The following is a 248-nucleotide window of genomic DNA, read 5'->3' as shown; positions in this document are numbered from 1 at the left end:
GATGCGGCAGGAGCGAGAGAGGGGCCTGTACGTCTGAGGCTTTAAGAGAAATAAAACGTTTCAGTAACATGCAAAAATTGTTGTGTTAATATTAAAATGTATTGACAGTAAATTGCATATTGTATTATTATTGGTATCGATTTTATTAATATTATTATTATTATTATATATTGTGCATATACACTCACCGGCCACTTTATTAGGTACCCCATGCTAGTAACGGGTTGGACCCCCTTTTGCCTTCAGAA

Source organism: Etheostoma cragini, chromosome 2, assembly GCF_013103735.1.
Source record: "Etheostoma cragini isolate CJK2018 chromosome 2, CSU_Ecrag_1.0, whole genome shotgun sequence".
NCBI lineage: Eukaryota > Metazoa > Chordata > Actinopteri > Perciformes > Percidae > Etheostoma > Etheostoma cragini.
The sequence above is the reverse complement of the archived record's forward strand: the minus strand, read 5'-3'. Positions refer to the sequence as shown.